We start from the raw sequence: 22,520 nt of genomic DNA, 5'->3' as shown, positions 1-22,520 counted from the left end.
AGTAACATAACGTGCAGGGTTAGGGTTAGGGTCAGGGTTAGAGTTAGGGTTACTGCACATGAGTAAGTGGTCACCTGCCCTAACAATACCCCTACCACTAGCTCCAGAACTACATGTTTCATTAATAAGAACCAGTTCCCTAATAGTACTACTACTATGATAACACTTGATCTTGGTTTTGTAGTTGAGTTTTACTGATGCAGGACTTTTTGTGTAAGAGGAGTATTCAATGTTTTGTAATTCACTGTTATGAGTAATACAGTATTTTGTGATTCTCTCCATTTTGTTTTACCATTTGTGATTATCTCTTTTGAGTTTTCAACCTTTCTTTATATATTTTATTTATTTAATATATATATATATATATATATATATATATATATATATATATATATATATACATATATACATGGGTCTACTTGAAATTACCGAAATTTCAGTAGACCAACACACTAAACACCGAGCCAAAAAGCTTGATGTGTTAGATGACTGACAAGTCAAAATGCCAACTTCTGGATGGAAGACAGTCCAACTTGAGCGGAACAGGAAATCCATTCTTGTGACCTCTTCTGTCTTATGAATGATTCCTTAATTAATCAGTTTTTATTTCTGCCTGACTCAGAACAGAGAGAGCTGTGGTCTCTTTTGAAGTTTTAATATGCTGTTAAAACAGAATGCAAGCAAAACAGAAGGTAAAGAAAACAAACTACAGTATTTAAAATATAGAAAGGCAATACAGTAATACAAAAAAATAAAAGCAAACTAACCTTTCCTTCACAGCAAAGTGTAGCATAGTCTGGATGAGCCTTTCTGGTAAAGCTCTGAAATGTTTTAGTTTACTCCTTAAATAGAAATTTTAGTTCCCTGAAGTGTAGCTCCAATTCTGTTAACTAGTGATTAACCAGACACCTCTTCTGACTTATGAATGAGTCCTTAATTAATCAGTTCTTAATTCTGCCTGACTCAGAACAGAGAGAGCTGTGGTCTCTTTTGAAGTTTTAATATGCTGTTAAAACAGAATGCAAGCAAAACACAAGGTAAAGAAAACAAACTACAGTATTCAAAATATAGAAAGGCAATACAGTAATACAAAAAATAAAAGCAAACTAACCTTTCCTTCACAGCAAAGTGTAGCAGAGTCTGGATGAGCCTTTCTGGTAAAGCTCTGAAATGTTTTAGTTTACTCCTTAAATAGAAATTTTAGTTCCTAGCTCCACCCCTTCTGTTAACAAGTGATTAACCTTAAGTGACCTCTTCTGTCTTAAGAATGAGTCCTTAATTAATCACTTCTTATTTCTGCATAACTCAGAACAGAGAGCTGTGGTCTCTTTTGAAGTTTTAATATGCTGTTAAAACAGAATGCAAGCAAAACATAAGGTAAAGGGTAAAGAAAACAAACTACAGTATTCAAAATATAGAAAGGCAATACAGTAATACAAAAAATAAAAGCAAACTAACCTTTCCTTCACAGCAAAGTGTAGCAGAGTCTGGATGAGCCTTTCGGGTAAAGCTCTGAAATGTTTTAGTTTACTCCTTAAATAGAAATTTTAGTTCCTAGCTCCACCCCCCTCTGTTAACAAGTGATTAACCTTAAGTGACCTCTTCTGTCTTATGAATGAGTCCTTAATTAATCAGTTCTTATTTCTGCCTGACTCAGAACAGAGAGAGCTGTGGTCTCTTTTGAAGTTTTAATATGCTGTTAAAACAGAATGCAAGCAAAACACAAGGTAAAGAAAACAAACTACAGTATTCAAGATATAGAAAGGCAATACAGTAATTCAAAAAATAAAAGCAAACTAACCTTTCCTTCACAGCAAAGTGTAGCAGAGTCTGGATGAGCCTTTCTGGTAAAGCTCTGAAATGTTTTAGTTTACTCCTTAAATAGAAATTTTAGTTCCTAGGTCGACACTTTCTGTTAACAAATGATTAACCTTAAGTGACCTCTTCTGTCTTATGAATGAGTCCTTAATTAATCAGTTCTTATTTCTGCCTTGACTGTTTAGTAGGAGGAGGGGGTTGTCTGTGTACATGAGGCAATTGCTGCATTGCCCCAGTATGCCCAGATTCACCAGGTGGACAGGAGAAACTTTTTTTTCTTGTAAAAGTAGGAGCTTGCTCTTAGCAAAGGTACTTTGCAATTATAGGCTGTTTAGTGCCTACTATTAATTTCTCCTTGTTAACAAGGAGAGTTCAGTGTTTGTAGTTTAAGGCTCCTAGTGCTTAAGCAGGTAGGTATTAGAGAAAGTGCTAGTCACAGAGATGCTTAAAGGTAAGATTGAAAAGAATGCACTCTGCAGTGTGCACTAGAGAAGTTAGATGTGAAAGTAGGTAACTTGAGTTTTACCTGTTTAAAAAGTTAAGGTTTAGTGGAGAGTTACTATTTTTAAAACAGCAAGATGGATTGAAAGGGGTGGTCACTTTTGTATTTAGGTACTATGAAATACTGTAGGATGGCCAACAAATTTAAATAATTGAAGGGCTGGGATTTCAAAAATGATGATTTTGTGATTACTCACATAAGCCAGTGAAAGTAGAGAGAAATGAGATATATGGTCAGATTAACATAAGAGGCGGGCAACTAGAAAGACAGTGGTTTCTGCCTGACTCAGAACAGAGAGAGCTGTGGTCTCTTTTGAAGTTTTGATATGCTGTTAAAACAGAATGCAAGCAAAACACAAGGTAAATAAAACAAACTACAGTATTCAAAATATAGAAAGGCAATACAGTAATACAAAAAATAAAAGCAAACTAACCTTTCCTTCACAGCAAAGTGTAGCAGAGTCTGGATGAGACTTCTGGTAAAGCTCTGAAATGTTTTAGTTTACTCCTTAAATAGAAATTTTAGTTCCTAGCTCCACCCCCTCTGTTAACAAGTGATTAACCTTAAGTGACCTCTTCTGTCTTATGAATGAGTCGTTAATTAATCAGTTCTTATTTCTGCCTGACTCAGAACAGAGAGAGCTGTGGTCTCTTTTGAAGTTTTAATATGGTGTTAAAACAGAATGCAAGTAAAACACAAGGTAAAGAAAACAAACTACAGTATTCAAAATATAGAAAGGCAATACAGTAATACAAAAAATAAAAGCAAACTAACCTTTCCTTCACAGCAAAGTGTAGCAGAGTCTGGATGAGCCTTTCTGGTAAATATCTGAAATGTTTTAGTTTACTCCTTAAATAGAAATTTTAGTTCCTAGCTCCACCCCCTCTGTTAACAAGTGATTAACCTTAAGTGACCTCTTCTGTCTTATGAATGAGTCCTTAATTAATCAGTTCTTATTTCTGCCTGACTCAGAACAGAGAGAGCTGTGGTCTCTTTTGAAGTTTTAATATGCTGTTAAAGCAGAATGCAAGCAAAACACAATGTAAAGAAAACAAACTACAGTATTCAAAATATAGAAAGGCAATACAGTAATACAAAAAATAAAAGCAAACTAACCTTTCCTTCATGGCAAAGTGTAGCAGAGTCTGGATGAGCCTTTCTGGTAAAGCTCTGAAATGTTTTAGTTTACTCCTTAAATAGAAATTTTAGTTCCTAGCTCCACCCCCTCTGTTAACAAGTGATTAACCTTAAGTGACCTCTTCTGTCTTATGAATGAGTCCTTAATTAATCAGTTCTTATTTCTGCCTGACTCAGAACAGAGAGAGCTGTGGTCTCTTTTGAAGTTTTAATATGCTGTTAAAACAGAATGCAAGCAAAACACAAGGTAAAGAAAACAAACTACAGTATTCAAAATATAGAAAGGCAATACAGTAATACAAAAAATATAAGCAGACTAACCTTTCCTTCACAGCAAAGTGTAGCAGAGTCTGGATGAGCCTTTCTGGTAAAGCTCTGAAATGTTTTAGTTTACTCCTTAAATAGAAATTTTAGCTCCTAGCTCCACCCCCTCTGTTAACAAGTGATTAACCTTAAGTGACCTCTTCTGTCTTATGAATGAGTCCTAAATTAATCAGTTCTTATTTCTGCCTGACTCAGAATAGAGAGAGCTGTGGTCTCTTTTGAAGTTTTAATATGCTGTTAAAACAGAATGCAAGCAAAACACAAGGTAAAGAAAATAAACTACAGTATTCAAAATATAGAAAGGCAATACAGTAATACAAAAAATAAAAGCAAACTAACCTTTCCTTCACAGCAAAGTGTGAGTTGGTATATATAGCTAGGGGGGTGTGGGGGGCACAGCCTCCCACATTGGGGTGGTGTGGGGGATGAATCCCCCCACCTAGTTTCCTTTTAAAGAAGTAATAACATAAGACGTACAGAAGCCCCCCACGTAGCTTCCTTTAAAAGAAGAAAATAACACAAAAAGTACAGATTTTTAAATGAAAATAGGTGGGCGGCTTCGCCTCCCACATCCCGCAATCTGGGGGGCTGCACCTCCCACCCCCCCTAACTATATATACCAACTCCAGGGTCACAAGACATTGGGAAGGGGGACAACTCCCTGTTATTTGCCTTAAATACTGGTTTTCGATCAAATGAAGTAGACCCATATATTTTTATATATATATATATATATATATATATATATATATATATATATATATATATATATATATATATATATATATAAGCAGACTGTGTCCTATGTTTGCAAAGCTTTGTATATCACATGCTTTGAAGAATTACTTATTGTCTTACATTTCATTTTTACCGTAAAGTAAAAGAGTTTGACTGTATTAGGATAACTGAAGGTCAATAACAGACATTTAATGTTGCTGTTTCCTGCTTTTGCTACCATTACTTGTGTTGCATTGCTTTGTCATAACTCTTGCTTGTGAAATTGTTAGTCAAAAATGTAGTTACTTAATTTATTTATTATATATTACACTACCAAGGGTCACTGTCACCTTTCTATAAGACAAGTTAAACTGTGTTGTCCTTACCCACATCTGTCACTTGCTGGCATGAAATGAAGTACATGGTACTGTGCTCTTGCCATAGACCATAACTATTACAGGGCATGTGTAATTATATATCTTCACATGGAAACAGATGTTGATATCTCTTGATACATATCACAAAGTGGTAGCTCTAGGTGTAGTTTCAATATGTGACTCATGCTGACCATCAGTAGAGTGCATTTAACTTTATAACTGAACTATTGTGTGGAATAGTGGGTGGTTTCACAGCTCTGTACACAATCAAGTCCTAAGACTTCCATTGATATGCCTGTGAGATGGGCTTATATCTTTGTATTCTACCCACCAACTCCTCGAACATGCTGACCTATAGTCAAGTGCACCACAAAGTCCTGCTGAGGAGTTACATGAAATATTGCCCTAATGAATAATGTCATCATTTTTAAATAAACTCATAGCTATGTCAAATAAAGACATGTTAGAAAGAGGTAAAACGCTGTCAATGCATTCCTCATACCTTCTTGACTCATGTGATCCTCAGTAACAATGTAACATTCTGCATAAGTTAAACACTGCACAGTATATCAAACAGTACTACATACCCACAAACAAGATGAGAAAAATACTTAAATACAGAAATATGATGTCAAGTGTATTTCATGTTTGCTTATAGGAAATCATAGAAAATACAAGGCATGTGAGCCTTGCTAGTAACCACCCTTAGGGTCTACCAACCTTTTCAAGGAGGGCAAGGCCTGCAAGTCCCAGAGTACATTTTACAGTACCCATCCAATCATCTAAGCTATGTTGAAGGCAGATAGAGAATTGCACTGCTTGACATGCAAGGGGAGTCTATTCCTGCACATGGGAAAGTGTTGGGTGATTACTTCTTCCCTGATTTAGATTCAGGTCTCTTGTTTTAGTGTTTGTTGTATTGTTCAACACAACAAGGAAAAAGACGTCTTGGATAATCGGATCCCTGAGGGCAAGAAAAATAAGGCATAGGTCTTCCTTCAAGAGTCCTATGACTCTGGATACAGGGACAGTGACTCCATCCTTTCTTGATAGCTAAGACTTTTGAGATCCAAGATTCTTTTTGTTAGGATCCACTGTGGGATTTTGACTTTTTGATCTGCTTAATGAGGTACATGTTAGATGGTGTGTTATATTCTGTAACAAGTCTAACCATGGTAGAGTATAGGAGAACAATAACTTCTTGTTATTGAACAAGACACCCTTGGTCATTAATTGTGACATACAGAAGGACAATTGAGATGAAGCCATCTACACAGGTGCCCAGGTGTCTGATGATGGACTCATTGAAGTAGCAGGTGGTAATAGTTTGTTGTTTTCCAAAGGGGATGATACTACACTTCTTAATATTTAGTGTGAGCCCTTTCTCAGTGCACCATGTGTTAATGTGGCAATTTATATCATTTGTTGATTGAAGAACTGCACTCAACTTTCAAATACTGGTGAACATAGTCATGCAGAGATATTTTTCTTTAGTGTTGAGAACAGAAAAATAAATGCCAAAAAGGAGGAGGCCCAATACTCATCCCAGGGGAACACAACTAATCACCTTTTCCTTAACTGAGGAGGCATCACTGACCCTGACAACATGCATTGTGTCCTTGAGCAAGTTTCAGTCTGTCTTTGTACACAGAGATCTATGTTTAAGGCTATTAGCTTGTTTAAAATCCCATCATGTGGTGTGATATCATATGCTTATGCTAGGTCTAGGTAGGCAAAGTGAACAGTGTGATCATTGTCCATGGTCTGCATGACCTTTTCAAAGAAGCTCACAAGACTGAGGAAGCATGACCTGCACTTACAAATCTAAATTGTTGTGGACTGACTTTTAGTACTGTGGATAATGACATCAGTGATGACATATTCCATGGCATTGCAGACAATACTAGTAAGTCTAATGGGTCTGTAGTTGCTTGGTCAGTGTTGGGGCTACCTTTATGAAAATGTATCAGTACTGCAATGCAGCACTGATCAGGAACATAGCCTGCTGCAAGGCCTAGGCTGAAGAGCTTAAGAAGAGGATCAGCAAGGGCCTAATTAACACTGTTTATAAGACAGCTCAGAATGCTGTCAAGACTCACTGAAGAAGTATTTTTGAGAGCACTTTAGGGATGCAGTCCTTGGAGACAGTGAGGGGAGATCTGTCTCCAGTATGTTTTGGGTGGGAATGATAGTTTCTCTGATGATATTTGAAGCAAACTTGTTAGCCAATATGTTGGTGATGTCTTTAGGATTTGACTAAAAGGTGTTACTATAGATAAGTTCTGAGCAGTGATGTGAATTATTTCCTGGTTTACAAACATGGCTGAAGAAGGACTTGCTTAGTTTCTTGTTGAGGTTTTTTATATTCTTATTGTGATAAGAGGTTCTGACCTTACAAGACAGTCTAAGCCATTTCTTACTTTTGCTGTGTGTGTATATATATATATATATATATATATATATATATATATATATATATATATATATATATATATATACACACACACACACACACACACTCATATATATATATATATATATATATATATATATATATATATATATATATATATGGTCTGCGTTGATTCACTGAAAACTCATTTCACTGAATTTCAAAACACTCACACCAAATCGCTGAAAGCTCAAATCACTGAAAACTCATTTCACTGAATCACATTTCATGGAATGTAAGTACTGTTGCACAAATAAAACATATCTGCCCTTTTCCCCACTGTAGTGTGATCCTGGAGTTAGTATATATAGTTAAGGGGGGTGTGGGTTCAAAGCCCCCCACCTACTTTTGGTTTTATATTGTTAGCTTTCACTGAAATGAGATTCATAAATATGAAAGCTAAGTAGGTGGGGGCTATTCCCCCCAATCCCCAAAGTGGGGGGTGTGTGCTGTGCCCCCACACCCCCTAACTATATATACTAAAGCCAGGAACACACTATAGTGGGGAAAAGGGCATATATGTTTTATTTGTCCAACAATACTTCAGATTCAGTGAAATGTGATTCAGTGAAATGAGTTTTCAGTGATTTAAACTTTCAGCAATTTTTTGAGGGTGAATTGAAATTCAGTGAAATGAGTTTTCAGTGTATCAAAGTAGACCTATCTATATCTATCTATATATATATATATATATATATATATATATATATGTGTGTGTGTGTGTGTGTGCTGTGTGTGTGTGTGTGTGTGTGTGTGTGTGTGTGTGTGTGTGTGTGTGTGTGTGTGTGTGTGTGTGTGTGTGTATAGGTTCATAGGTTGGTACTAGGCTATCGGCCCTAGAGCCTATAAAAGCCTAGCCATAACAATTCCTTAACTATTTCTTCCCACACTATTTACTTCTTGGACCCCTGTCTAGCAGGGTGACTGACGTGATCCCTGGAGTGAATTTCCTTTCTCCCATCCAGTCATCAAGGGTCCTTTTGGAGAGGGCCAAAGAGGCGCTCTGCTTGACATGTATAGGCAGTCTATTCCAGAGTCTGGGGAGTCTCTGGGTCAGAAACCTATCCCTCCAGCATGTTTTGTTTATTGTGATGACAAGGTTTAGATCGCTGGAGCATGAGGCTCTGAGGGATTGGGATTTCTTTAAGTGTAGCATGTCCAACAGCTCTGGGTTTGACATGGCCTTTTATGTTAAGCAGAGATCACCTCTGAGTAGACAATATGCAACAGAGTATAGCTGGAGTTTTTTAAGGTGGCCAGCATTGGGCATCTACTTTAGGCCTGTGATTCTTTTAGTGAGGTATTTCTGTGACCTTTCCAGTTAGTGCAGGTGTCTTGAGAGGTACATACCAAATGGGGTGTTGTATTCTATAATGGGTCTAATGAGGGATGAGTGCAGTGGGACAATGATCTCCTTTTTTTCTGGATGAAAAGCCCTTAGTGATGAGGTGTGTCACATAGAAGGATTTCCTGACTGTTGTGGTGATGTCGTTATCGAAGGTGAGACCACTGTCCACCTAAGTCCCTAAGTCTCTTATAACACTTTTGGTGTTTAGTGTACTGCAACCTATGTGGTAATTCATGGGTACATGTTTTTTCCCAAAGGGGATAACTATACATTTCTTGGCATTGAGCTTGAGCCCATGTCTCTGGCACCAAGCATCTGTTTCTGTAAGGCCCTTTTGTAGAGTATCCACATCATTTGGAGATTCAATAATGGCTCCCAGTTTGCAGCCATCTGCAAACTTTGTTAGCCAGAGTCCCTTAGTATTGGCCTGTAATTCAGAGAAGTAGATGCCAAACAAGAATGGTCCCAGGACTGAACCCTGAGGTACTCCACTTGTCACTTGTCTGGAGCTGGATTTGGAGTCAGCTACTTTTGCAGTTTGGGTTCTGTCAGTAAGCCAGTTGGCAACCCATTGAGAGACATAGGGATTAATGCCCAGCTTAGTAAGTTTAGCTATTATTCCAGAGTGGGGGATGGTATCAAAGGCCTTGGTGAGGTCCAGATAGGCTGTGTGGACTGTCTTACCTCGTCCACGGCTCTGGAGACTGATTCAAAGAAAGTCAATCAGGTTCAGGAGACAAGATTGGCCCTTCATGAACCCAAACTGGATGGGGTGCAGTGTTTGAAGGTTGCCAATGTCTTTGTTTATAAGTTCCTTGATAATACATTCCATCGCCTTGCAGATCAGGCTCGTCAGACTGATGGGGCAGTAGTTCCCGGGATCCAAGATGGATCCCCCCTTGTGGAGTGGGATAACTGTAGCTGTGCGCCACTCAGTGGGCATGAAGCCTGAGGTGAGGCTATGATTAAACATGACACTTAGGAGAGGTGCCAGTTCATTTTATAGTTCATGTAGTACACAACCCGGGATATCATCTGGTCCCTTGGATGCTGTATTCTTAGCTTTGGAGAGTGCGTTTTTTTACCTGTTTGGCCGTTATTACCAGAATTTGGCAATCTTCTGGTACTGAGATGGGCCATTTAGGGGGTGAGGGGGGGGTGAAGTTGGCACTCAATTGATCTGCCAGAATATTGGCAATATCCTTGGGATCAGTATATTTAATGCCATTCTGTTGTAGCTCAGAGCAGATCTGAGCATTGCCATTTAGATTCTTGACATAGTTATAGAATGCCTTGTGGTTGTCTTTGGAATCTTTGGCAATTTTATTTTCGTATGTATACATACACACACACACACACACACACACACACACACACACACACACACACACACACACACACACACACACACACACACACACATATATATATATATATATATATATATATATATATATATATATATATATATATGTATATCTTGAATTTGCTACTGTCTTCATTCTTGGTAGGGCATCTCTGTCAATTAATTTAATTAAATGAGCATAAAGCTACTTGGCATAGGTGACTGCATATCTCATTTCCATTCTGAGGTTAGCCTGGGAGGATTTTGAGATCTTACATTTGAAAGATTAACTTTTTTGACATATCTAAAGAGGGTAATATTGATAATCATGGAGTGTGAGGGTAAAGTTACTGGTTGATGATTGCACTAAACAACTGGAGGACCAACCATGGGCAGGGAACAGGCTGGTGGTAAGGTTTTGAGAATTAGGTCAAGGATATTTCCATCCGTTGTGGGATTATGGACAATTTGCTCTAGAGGACTTTCTTTCACCCACTCTAAAAGATATTGTGCATATCTTATGTTAGAAGAATAATTACTTCATTCTTTGGAAGGGTAGTTGAAGTCACTAGGGCTTAGAGATCCATCTCTGATAGAAATGTTTTCTAGTAATACTGAGAACTTCTCATGGCCATGAGGGTCCACGTAGGGGGACCTGTAAAAAGCTATACGTTGGAGTCTGACTTAACTAGTGTAAGCTGGAGTTCAATGAGTTGACATGGAGAGTCACTGGGTATCACGCTGGAAGGGATGAAATCAATGCTGAAAACTGAGACTCCTCTTCTATTTCCAGTGGGCATGAAGGCATGATAGTCAAAAAACTCAGGTATGGGGGTGGGGGCTCTCATTTCATTTAAACCATGTCTCATTCACAACACAGCACAAACATGGACTCATTCCATATGTAGTAGTGCCACCAGATTAGACAACTTGTTATTTCTCTTCCTTTTACTGAGAAAGGCCAACTTGCTGTTGTCAAGTTTATGATTTGATTTGTTGCTTTGGATGTTCATTAAATGAACTCTGCTTAAAAAAAGACAGAAGGAGTAGCAAAGGCTTTGGTTGGTATTCAGAAGCCATTGAATGGCAGATATAATCTATAATCCATAGCAAAACAAATGGGATTGTCAATTTCCTCATCCCAAGGAGACATACAGGAACCCCAATGGAATGACACCAGCTGCTTAGCCAGCTGCTGAAATCAATGTTCTTTTCTTTGAATCTAGGCATTATTTTCAGTAAGGGGAGAATACCACTCATGATCAGAGTCTTATCCTTAACAAAAGCATGCATAGTTAGTTCCAGCAAATCATCCTAAGTGTCTTTTATGGGTTTTCTTGCTAGACTGTTTACTCCAGCATAGACTATAATCATGTCATAGTTATACATATTGGAGGAGAGAGTTTTGAGGGTTCTTGAAATATCAGCACTTCAGATTCTAAGATACAGATAACTCTAACCCTGTTTTTGTTCATTATTATTTTATTTATTTATTTATTTTACATTTGTTGACTGGGCTTGTTCTATGTGCATATTTATCTGTTATATGTCCAGAGAAGGGAGAAAAACTCAGAAAATGATTATATGGTTTATATTTATAGAACAAAAAAATATGAAACTAAGTGTAATATCTGGGGTAACAAATAAAAAATAATTTTTTTTTTAATTAATTTATTTATTTATTTTTTTTTTTGTGACTTCCTTGTGAGTATGGAATCAGTGTGCTTAAGAATGGAGTCACCAATTAATAGGATGTTTCCTGGAGCTGATTTACTCTTATTAGACTCAGGGATATGTGCAGTAAATGTATTTGGGAGGCCTTGTTGGTGGCTACAGTCCTACAAGTTCTGAGAGGTAGTGACTTCTTAATGGCATCAGTATATGACTATTTTGTACTAATAGTATGAGGATGTTGTACTTGCATTTGTATAAATCTGGGTGAAACAGTATGATGCTTATTGCATGCATAGGGTTTTGAGAGAGCTGCCTCCAAGTCAGTTATGTTTTTATAACTTTCACAGATGGAATCAATTTTAGAATCAATTTGGTTGAGCAAAAATTCATTTTTAGAGAGCACTAGGCAGTTTTTACACTGGCTTAGGATACCAATTACTAGAAGGCTGGCAGTGGAAGGAAAGGTATACTGCTGTATCTCCATGTTGGTCTGCACTATTATTTACAGAATCTTGGGAAAAAATTATGGGGAGGAAGGAGGCTTGGAGATTACGCAGTCAAACTAAATAGCAACTCACTGACCTGTGCAGCAGGCAGCAAATCTGTGCAGGTCCAAGCAATTCCATGCAGATCAGCACAAACCATTAAAGCTCAGGACTGGCTGGTGCCAAGTTGCCGAAGAGAGGAAAGAAAAATATTTTTTTACATTGATGACTATGGAAAAAACTTCACTTATTCACAGGCACCACTATTTTGCTACAGCTATGGCAGTGTATCTCAGTATAAGGCAGACTGTAAAAAGTAAATACTAATGAAAAACAGCTGCAATTTGACCACTTAATGCTAGACTACCCAGAAATAGAGGCAATTTATGTACTCTCACTATACAGCCACCACTGCTTTAAGATGGCTCTCATACCAGGCCTGTACCAAACACGTACAATCAATGCCAACAGTGAAAGTAAGTGAGAAAAAGCAGTCAAAACAATATAAATTTGACAGGATTTGCTAAAAATTTAAATGTAGTACAAATAATACTAAAAAAGTGCAAATAATAACTTCTCTGATTTATGGTCTTTATGTCACAGTAATAGTAACAGAAATCATACATAAAGTCTTACATTCCATATTAATTTAGTTGAACCTCATAGTCTGACTATAGATAAGGGTCAGCCAGAGCTGCAGTTGGCTACTGCAAAATATCCCTCTGAAATGGTTTATCTGTTACCTTAGGAATCTACTGTGAATTTGCCTGACCTAATAAATAACTGACTCATTCACTCTAAGATCCTTGTTCAAATATGTCAATCAGTATCACAGAAACTGTTAGGCACCACCAATGAATTGTCTCCAGAAAGGTGTGTACTGTCATATGAAATTCTCCCAAAAAATGTCTAGTGAGGTTATTTCCTGCAAGAAACAACATAATACCAGGAAAATCTGTCTATTGCATTCATTAAGGAATCTATCCTAACAATGTCCTCTGTAGTCTGTTCCATTCAAGTCTGTCTGGCTTCTGCATCTTTATAGCACAGGTAAAAGTGCTTGAATCTTCCGTGTTTCCTTGGCTGCCCAGTGTAAAAAAATAGTGTTGATATATCCAGGCAAGGCTAGTGTTACTGCAAGATTATGAAACACAAAGTGAAACATCCCAGATTTATCTTAATGTATAAATTAGCATAGTGCATAAATGCACTGTAGAGCAATAGTAAAAACATATGCTTCCCATTTGTGTTTGCTTTTGTGCTGCTAGTATCCATACTGCAATATACAAGGTTGTGAATAAAAATAAGAATAGTTAAGACCATTGGTGTTCAGATGGTGTTGAAGATGTCAGAAAGGCTGTAAGCATTTGTCTTCATTGTTGTTGCATTGAGTATTGACAAGTATGAAAAAAGCTGTTAGTTAACATTTCTTCAGCAAATGCCATTGTTCCAAATAAAGCTTGTTTCTTGGTAAGTTGTTTTTATCTAATTTTCATATCAGTATTTAGATTCATGCATTATTTATTGCTTTTACATACAGACTCAGCCACAGTAATTGGCATTACTAATGCATTATATGTGAACAAAAAGCATTTCCCTTCCCAGTTATAACTTTAATGCCAGTTACCAGCTCTCTAGTTTATCTCTAAATGTTTGTTTTCTATGCATCACATCAGTACAAAAACTATGTTCTGCCACCTCCCATCAAGCAGTCCATACAAACAGAATGACTAAGACAACATACAACAACTACAAGCCATGCAAAAATGTTTAGAGTTGCATGTCATAACAGGACCACATGGGCACTGTTTTTGGCCATGTGATCCAATTTAAAACTAGGCACACGTGTGCCCCTTCACGCACTGCACATTAACCTTTTTTAGTGCACAAGTGGAAAATTAGCCAAACAGGCATGCAGTTAGCACTTTGTGACACCATTCCCTCAATGGCTGCATGAAAAGAAAAATGTGCCCACCTCTCCGAAATGCACACTGGAGGAGTAAATGTAAAACTGATACCTATAATGTCAAAGTTGTTTGTCTTTTCCCAGTTAGGGTCTGCCACAGCAGAACTCCAGTCCACTAATGACTGGAAGTATATTTTTATGGTGCCAAGTTGCCAGCCTGATGCCCAACCTTCAACAAAGGTGCACCCATTCATGCATGTCTTTCAAACGCCACTCAGCTGTGGGGAGGACATGTAGACTCCACACAGAAGGCACTCCAGCCAAGAATCAAATAGGGGAACCTCTTCCTGTGAGGCAACAATGCTACTGCTGCACCATCGCGGCTATGTCAAAGCAATGCTGGATATTTTACAGTGGTACTCATCTCCAGGACCCCTGCCATTGGATTGACTTGAAGTGCTGAGTACAACATAACTGACTCAGTATAGAGTCGCCTCAGCACTCTTACAACTTCATTTTAATTTCTTCATATGTCAAAGCAACACAGAGACTCTGTGCTGATGTGTCATGTTACTCAAAGTAGTCCAGACAAACAGTGCTGAATAAAGTCACACACAGATCATACAAAACCTCTTAGAGATGGATATTGCAACAAAATGACATGGAAACCATTAGTGCCATGTGTCTTAACATAGCTTAGATCAGCTATGTACTCCAAAATATCCTTCTTCCACAGTATATGGTAGTTTAATCACTTAAGTGTGGCTATAACACCTGTTAACTCTACACTGACAGCTTCTTAAAGAATAAGCATATGGGGGTACATTCACCTATCCATACAGCTAGACATTCTCAGCTGTTGCTCAAACCACTGCCCCCAAATGTCAGCAAGCACACTTGAATTGAGCATGCAGCAATTCTCTCTTTCTATGATCCAGTGTCAATGCTCCAACTTGGTTCTGCTTATTCAGTTTCTGTCTGTCACAACAGCATGCACACTGAATGCTGTTATGTCATGCACAAGACAGAAGTGCACTCAAACTTTTACAATCTCATAAAAACAAGACTCAACTGCTCAAAGACATATTCCATAACAACTATGCCAATTATTAATTATCATGTGATACAACTTTCATTTGAGCTTGTAAGTGTACCCATCCTCACACTACAGATGAACCTTTTCCTGGCACACATCCTAGTCAAAGAGGCATGCAGACAACAACAACAACTGTCTTCACAACCATTACTGCAACAACATTAAAAAGGAAAACATTGCAGTATGCCTGCCTCCCCACAAACTCAGTTCAGGAAAGGATGTGGCGATGGGACATGCATAGTGCAGCTTTATCCCTTGGTATGGATACATTTTGGTGTATATTCAGTACTTATGCTGGCACACATAGTTGGAGAAGGAGTGCAACATGTGTTATTCAGTAAGCTATATCTTTCATAACTCTAATTCACATCTGCATTTTTTCTATACGTTACAACCTTAGCATGCTAAACTTATGATGTAGTCACACCAGTCACACAGACATTTGGCTTATGAGCGCAACAAAGCTCAATCGCAATGATCATCGTCAACACTGTTTTCCCATTTTCTACATTGGGTCGGGGTGTCATGTCAACTGTCGCCATCTCTCTCAATCCAGTGCCCACTCTCCAAACATCTTTGACAATCATGCCTGATTGTCACAGGTCTTCTCTCATGCAATCCATCCATCTCTTTGATGGATGCCAGGATTTTATCTTGCCTTCTTGCTGTCTTTCACAAGCACTCTTTTCCAGATTGTGCATAAGTTCATAGGTGTTTATTAGGCTAACGACCACAAGGTCCTGAACCACCATAATGTGTTTTGTTTGGTCTTCTCTGTAATTGGAGCTACTTGTGCTGCTGCTCTGATGTCCTCATTTTTTCATCTGTCCCACAGTGTGCATCCTACCACTCATCAAGGGTACTTCATCTCCATTATATCTAGCTTTCTCAACTGCTCTGCCTTCAGTGCGCGGGTTTTTGTACCATTCAGCAGCACTAGTTGCACCACTAGTTTGTATGGCTTACTTTTTAGCTTCTTTGGCATTCTTCTGTCATTTGCTACCCCTGACAATCTGTGGCATTTGGCTGCAGCCCCTCTGATTCTAGCTTTGACCTCCTCATTTAGACTTCCCTTCTTTTCAATCACCCCTCCCACGGAATATTCTAAGAAATGGTATCTCAGACTTCGTATATGCAAGTTTAATCTTTCATCCATTCAGTCTTTGCATTTCAGGACTTGATCTAGCGGGTTCCAACATTTCACATGGTTACCCCAAATTTATTGTTAAGAGTGTTGATTTTGTGTGTCCTACTAAATGTTATTGTACACTGGAAGAGTATATAATTAAAAATCATGAAATGTTTAGTCACATTACAGTCATGTTGTAAATTATTAGTATTTTCCCAGGAAGAAACCCAGCTGTAAAAAACAGCAATACTAACCAAACTCAATCCTACCGCACCTGATCAAAAAACAAAAACAAAAAAACAAAAAAAAAACACTGCAGCCACAATATTCTCTGCACCACTAAGTTGAAAACTGAAACTAAACCACCCATACCACCCATATAACTAAGAAAAAAAAAATTGTCCCAAACACATACAATAAAGTTCTCTAAGTAAAAAAAAAATTTCCAAAACTTAACATTTGGGGAAAAGTCATGCAATAGACTGAAGAAGTATACAAATACCCTAAAGTAAAAGGCTGGATGCATTCACACTCCTAACTCCCTCAAAATCTATGGCATAAGCTACACTGAACATGAGTTATCATGTATGTGAATGTGCTTATTGCAGTACATGACTAACATGTACCATGACACTACACATGAATGTGCTTATTGCAGTACATGACTAACATGTACCATGACACTACATGTGAATGTGCTTATTGCAGTACATGACTAGCATGTACCATGACACTACATGTAAATGTGCTTATTGCAGTACATGACTAACATGTGCCATAGCACTACATTGCAGAGAAAAGTGCCAGAAGATAAAAGTAATTCTAACATGTAGATTATTTTAAAATGTAAATAATTTCTTTTTAAAATATTGACATTGTGTAATAGCATTAATGCAACATGGGTAATACATATTTTCCCAAGGCTAGCTATATTCAATCATGTTTACGATCAGACCATGCCATTTGTCAGCAAACTCTGAAATACCCATGTTAAGTTATGTCTTTTGGATTAACAGGTTTGAAATTTAAGACATATATTATTGTTTAACTACACAAGATATGGTAGTCTTAGTAAATAAATAAAATCGGATTCATTGACTTTACATGATGGCTATAGTTCTAGGTTAAATTCTGATTGCTTTGAAGTTTTCAAAATATTATTAAGTACAGTATTAAAAAACTCTGCTGTGTAAAATGTTTCATATACTTGTAAAAAGAATAGCATTTTTTACTAATAAAGAAGTTGTACTGTATCTTTAGGAAGTACATACATATTATGAGTCATGTCACAGGCCTAGTCTTGTCACTTGTGAGTAAAGCTATGAAGAAGCAAAATGTCTGCTTCATCATTTCTTGAGTATTGCTGACTCTGAATGCTGATGATGTCACCCAATAACATGCCTTTTGGGATGTCAGAACCTAAGAGTGATAGACAGAACAATGACTGTTTTGTAGGTATCATTGCCTGTAATCCTGTAGTCTACAGCATTTTCAGTTTTCTTATAAGCATTGTGACAAGTACCAATGATGGTGAAACTTTGGCATCCACTTGATACATATGTGGACCTTACAAGTCATGCATTCCCAAAGTGGCCTGACCTTCTTCTTCTTCTCCCTGGGAGAGTTATACAATTATGGCCATGTCCTTTTTTGCTTTTACTGAAAACATAACCTGAGAGAGAACTGTTGCCCAGTTCTGGTGCACTTAGCTCGAAGTGCAGATTTTATCACCTGTAATGCCAACAAGCCGCTTAGCAAGAAGCTTATTAATGTATAGTTGTATTGCTCTCTTTAGTCTTCTATTCTTTGAGATCTTGCAGAATTTGTACTGTCTATAAAAATATAAAGGCATTTACATATAAAACATACCACATAACCTGATCCTTCATTGTCATACTTTACATATAATGTGATATTTTAACTGAGACTGGCCATTGATATCCCTGCCATTCTTGTAGGTACTGTACATGGGAATAATTTCACTCATCAGAATGACTCAGGTGAACGCTATGATTTGTTGGAGGAAAAAAAGATGAAACTGGTGGTCATTACTGTAGAAAATCTTTTCTGTCTAGGAGCAGCAATATTGGTCCTGGTTATAAAATGTAGGGTCATACATAGGAAGTACAAAGGACCTTGTCCTCCATAGAAATAAGTTCTTTTTACTATTTTCATAGAATGTGATTTTTGATGGTTGATTTCATACGTATATACATACAAATATTTCAAGCACGGGCATGAATGCCCTTCTAGCTTGCTGTTACACTGACTTAAATGTGTGCTGATAAATTGATGTACAACTATCATGTGTACCATGGTGGGGAGTTGTGGCCTTGTTGCCATCAGTTTGTCTTCCTGTAACAGTTGTGGAGAGAAGAGAAGGATCATGGATAACTGATGAGAAGTCCAGGATTATTATCTTTCCATGATTAGGCAATAAGTACTCTGCTGTTAATATGAATATCATAGCCATATGCAGTATTATAGATGATTATGGTCAGTTTTCTGATTACAACCAAGATGTGATGTGTTCAAGACATGAATGGCAAGATAGGCACCTGAAGCAAGTTGAAGGTTAAGAAGCGAATCTTCATGTTCATGTAAAAAATGGATTCCATACACTAGATCGAAGGTTCACTACTTCGAAATAGCGTATGGAATGCACACTGCAGTGAAAGTGCACTTAATCGAAAGTGCACTTACGCAAAGTTCAGTACAACGAACTGGCGTTGTACTGAACTTCCGTGCAGTACTCACGGAACTTAGGGTTAGGGCACTTGTCATGGTACTAACCCTAAAGTCCGTGATGACTGCAGTGCAGTGAAGGACATAACAATGTCCTCCACTATGGTACGATAGTCACGAACCTTAGGGTTAGGGCATGGGTTAGGGTAAGGGGATAGCTTTACTAACTTTAACTACCAGTATCACCAGTAGTTAAAGAAAAAATACTGTGTAGGGTTCCAAAGTCTTTTACAACTTTGAAAGCCATAAAATAATGCTATTTAAGAGCTCTTAAACAATTCTGTCAGTCTTTTTTATGTGCCAGTGAGAAGTAGTTTAGTTTTCAAACCTGTTTTATCTTCTCATTACTATTTTGTTGTAGCCACTCTGTATGCTTTGGCAGGAGACTAGATTATAGTAGCTCTGAAAGCCATGGATAATAATACTTGCTAAGCACTTCTTTGATGTCATAGAGGTGCACAGTGAGGTTGTTTTTTCCCAGTTTTGTAGTATAATATGCATGATCCACATGCTACACCTTTATAAAGTTTAATAAGAATATGGAACTTTCTTGTTCTATTTGTCCATCCTGTTCTACAGCAGTAGAGACTATAATCTATCAAGTTCCTTGTTAGTGCTCTAGAGAAGATGTAACTGTCAAAAGAAATGCGCCTTTTCTACACAAATTCTTAATAATGATAGTCATGACTAAACATGCCATTTTGTGATAATAGTATTGTTTTGTATGACCTCAGCACTACATTTTTTATAGGATGCACATGATGCAGTTTACCCATACCAGCATTCCTTCATTCTCAGTTCCTCTTCTATCATTGAATTATAAATGTTATTTTTTTTTTCAAACTGATGAGTTATCTTTTCTGAAGCTGTGAAGTATCCAGAGAAGGAATCAGTATTCTCTTGTTGGTGGCACTATGGTGCCAGTATAATGGGCTTGTGCCAACATAGTCAAGAGATGTTTTTCATTCTGTGGAGTCCATCTTATACCACCGTATGAGTCTGTGCTTGTTATGGTGCCATATAGATAAGTCACCACTGTATTTAACTCATATAGTTATACTGGGATCATTAAGTTTGTGAAGTCTAGCTCCATTATGTCCTGTGCTGTCACTCTTCCTTCCAGGTCCCTGAATTCTTCAACATTGGATTCTTGTAAGTGACATAACCACCCATTTAATTTGGTCTCACTAGATGACTTAACTGCGTAATATACTGGCTTGGCTATGCATTTATTCATTATCCAATACCCTCTTTATCCAGTTCAGGCTTCAGAGACAGTATCATTCAAAATTCCGCAGAGTCACTGAGAAAGTTGGACATCATCACTGCTGTCACTGTTGACTTGGTGATATGTAATGATGGAAGCTCTTAATAGACTGTGTCATGATATTATTAGAACAACGCTGCAAGAAAAATGTCATCTTCATTATAGTATGGCTACTTTACCTTTGCACACAGGCATACTGCAGAACATTGATTTCCTTAATGTAGTCTTCATGGCTGTTCTCTGCCTGGAGGCACATTTGAAGTTTGTTGTTAGGGTTTACAATATATTGTAATATTACTGAGTTGCATATCCCCATATATGATAAAGGGATTAATAAAATAATATGAAAGAGAAGTAGCTGTACTTGATGTGCAAGCAGCATATTTCATGATATAGATGCTGCAGTACAATGTAATGTAGACACATTGTGTCTCAAACAGGTGTAGGTCACAGATTCTGTCATAGGTTATGATCAGGGCTAGATTTGACAGTAGACATACTAACAGTGTGTCTAGGGGCAGCAATAATGTAGAGGTGGCAAGTCAGTATATTTTTCCTGCTTATATTACTGAAACAGAATATTTTTGTCATTCTTCCAGTTCCTTCCTTTTTTGTCAATTTAAGCACTCATGTTTTCCTTTTGACCATTCAGAGAAAATCAGGCGCAGAATTAATAAAGCATGGGATTTGCATCTGGCTGAATCCCCATTTAAGCAAGAGTAAATATTGCAAGTGGTGATAAATACATCAGCAGTCCACGATTTATGAGAGGGCAGATACAACCTGACAAGTGTGAGTGTATCATACTAAAACAATTAAATATGTAGTAGTAACAGTAGTAGTAGTGTGAGGCCTTGAACAATGAGTCACGTATAGTAGGCAATGTTACCATGCAAACTGATTTTTTTTTTGCTGTATTATTGAGGTTATTCAATGATAGAAGTCTTGTTTAGTAAGCTTTACAATCTTGATTGTTATTCATAGTAGAACACAGCCACTAATCTAGTTCTCTCTGTCTTTATTTTTTATTAAATATACTTCAGTTTTTTCTATCCCAGATGACTAGATAGAAGTAGTCAGACACATCATCTTGCAAATCAGTACAAATAAAATTTACTGCTGCAATGATACAAGTTCCTTACCTTTTATGTGATTATGAGATGACAGAACTTCTCCATGAGTAAGAACAGAAAAATATGAAAGCAAGAATCAGCTGACTTTAAATTGTATATGTGTGCATATTCATGCATTAAATTACATTAAATTAAATTAATATAGAATTTATTTACCAGATTAGCTCTAATGGGCAGACAGACCCCGGGATTCATGAAGCTCGGCACAAGGACGGCGTTAGCCTTGCACCGACCGTGCGGCGTAGAGATGACACTGCAGCACCACATGCATATTAATGAAGGCATGCTGCCATAACGGTCACGTGCATAGGAAATGTGTACGCGTGCAGGGGGCATGTCCAAGCTCTGCAAGGAGGCGTGAACATGTCATCTGTATACGCGCAACCTAAAATGCTGACTAGTACAGCCTGCCTCTAATAGTAATCACTCCTGTCAGTGTCCGTGGATACTGAAATGTATGCAAAGCATACAAGACATCATTGCGAACACCACAATAAGAAGTAAACACAGAGGCTCGTAGCTGAATTTTGAGTCCCCATCCCTCAAAGATATTTAAAATCCTGTGCCCGTATTCCATTGTAGTGTTGCTAGTTATACCAAGTGGAAGCGAAACGCATCATATTAGCGCGCCGCCAATTGCTAAGCCTAGCCCAATGGTTTGGGTTACCACCTGTCCTACATTGTGAGGGACAGTCCCCCTCTAGGCAGGTGTGTCCATACCAAAATCATAATAAATGTGAAATGTCCTGCGATAGTAGGACATAATTATGTCCCATATGTTATGTAATAGTCCCATACAGTACATATGTCCGTATATAAAATGCCTATATATTACAAGAAACAGAATAAGCAAATAAACAAAACAGAATAAACAACTACACCACTACAACAATAAAAGCTTATATGTAGGCATGAAACTAAAGTACTATCCTTTGTATTGACTGTGGGTATGTGTTGGCCTGTAAACTCAGATGTGTGCCACGAAAATGTCCCATCCAGGTCATATGAAAAGGTGGTAACCCTACCAATGGTCAGAGCATTCACCCAATATCTGCCCATTCATGG

Source organism: Protopterus annectens, chromosome 5.part0 (assembly GCF_019279795.1).
Source record: "Protopterus annectens isolate FY-2018-M chromosome 5.part0, PAN1.0, whole genome shotgun sequence".
Lineage (NCBI taxonomy): Eukaryota > Metazoa > Chordata > Ceratodontiformes > Protopteridae > Protopterus > Protopterus annectens.
The sequence above is the reverse complement of the archived record's forward strand: the minus strand, read 5'-3'. Positions refer to the sequence as shown.